Genomic DNA, 1,688 nt, shown 5'->3' on the forward strand with positions numbered 1-1,688 from the left:
ACTAAAGCTGTGTACAATCTCAATCTCTTCACCATCCATCGTGATGATGCCAATTGGTCCCGTGGTGAGCTTCCATAAAAATGTGGAAAGGTACATTGAAGGTTGTTAATACTGGGGCTTGGTTTTTTGTTGTTTTTCCCCCCCTTTTTTTGGTTTGTTGTTGTTTGGGTGTTTTTTTTTAGTTCTTGAGAAATAGCAGAGTTTTATTTTAGTTATACTATTGGAAATATAAAGATAATACCAATTTCATCTATAGAACACAGTTTTTTAATGCTCCGAGCAAAAATGAGATAAAAAAATTTATCCTTTAGATTAAAAAAGTAAGAGAATAAATTATTCAACTTGGTTCAGATATGACCATTGATTTTAGTGGGAGAAAAAAAAAAATCTCTAACATACCTTATTTCATAGAAGATATCTTTTATGTTGGGCAAGAATAATGATGAGGAATATTTATGCCATTGCTTTTCTGGGGTCTCACCATACCCTTTTTTTTTTAAAGTGTGATTTCCCTCCCTTTTTTATTATTAATTTTAATGAAAGTTTACAAAGACTTTGGATTTCCATTCATTCACTATTGCTCTTTTCTCCCTGCCCTGCCCCCCACCAGTTCATTCGTCTCTTTGAAAAGTAAAATTGTTTTATTGTTATACAATCCCTCCAGCCAAATCCACTCCACTATGCAGCCTTCATTCTGGACTCCTGTCATGACAATATTACCTAATCACATATCCCTTTTAAACAGTTCTTTCCCTCATCTGTTTCAATGCCGTATACATTATTTATCCCATCTTTCTCAGTCTTCCCCAACCCCGATGTCAGTCCCATTTTACAACAGTGGCACTTTGCAATATTTGTCCTTTTGTGACTGAGATATTTCACTCAGCATAATGTTCTCCAGGATCACCTATTTTGTATAATATTGCATGAGTTCCTTGTTTTTCAATGCAGCATAGTATTCCAGAGCTTCTCTTTCCCTTCCTTTGTCTATGGGCACTTAGGTTGTTTCCAACTCCTTGCTATTGTGAACAAAGCCGCGATAAACATGGGTGTGCATATATCTGCTTGGGTGGTGATTATGATTTCTTTGTGGTATATATATTCCCAGTAGTGGAATTGCTGAGTCAAATGGTATTTCTATTTGCAACTTTTTAAAAAAATTATTAAATTTTATTAATTTTAATGAACGTTTACAGAGATTTTGGGTTTTCATTCATTCATTGTTGCATATTTGCAACTTTTTGAGAAAGCGCCATACTGCCTTCCATAATGGTTGCACCATTTTACACCCCTACCAACAGTGAAGAAGGGGTCTGGTTTCTCCACAACTACCAACATTTGTTGTTTGCTGTTCTGTTAAATTTTGCTATTCTTATTGGAGTGAGATTGTATCTCATAGTTGTTTTGAATACTGGTTCTTTCTAATTGGTGGGAATGGAAAGAGATGGTGGGAGTTTTATTTTTTCAAAAAGCAACTTTAGAGTCACCAATTCCAATGACAGTCTGCGAAGAAAAAAAATCCCCACAAAACACCAACCAACCTTACCTCGTTTTGGCTTTTTTGATGTTCTAAGAATCTGGAGAACAGCCACTTGGCCAACTGACTGGAAGAGATCTATATTTGTTCCCATTCCAAAGAAAGGTGACCCAACTGAGTGTGGAAACTACAGAACAGTGTCATTGATTTC

The sequence above is a fragment of the Elephantulus edwardii genome, unplaced genomic scaffold, assembly GCF_000299155.1.
Source record: "Elephantulus edwardii isolate Elephantulus edwardi_28Jun2011 unplaced genomic scaffold, EleEdw1.0 scaffold00266, whole genome shotgun sequence".
Lineage (NCBI taxonomy): Eukaryota > Metazoa > Chordata > Mammalia > Macroscelidea > Macroscelididae > Elephantulus > Elephantulus edwardii.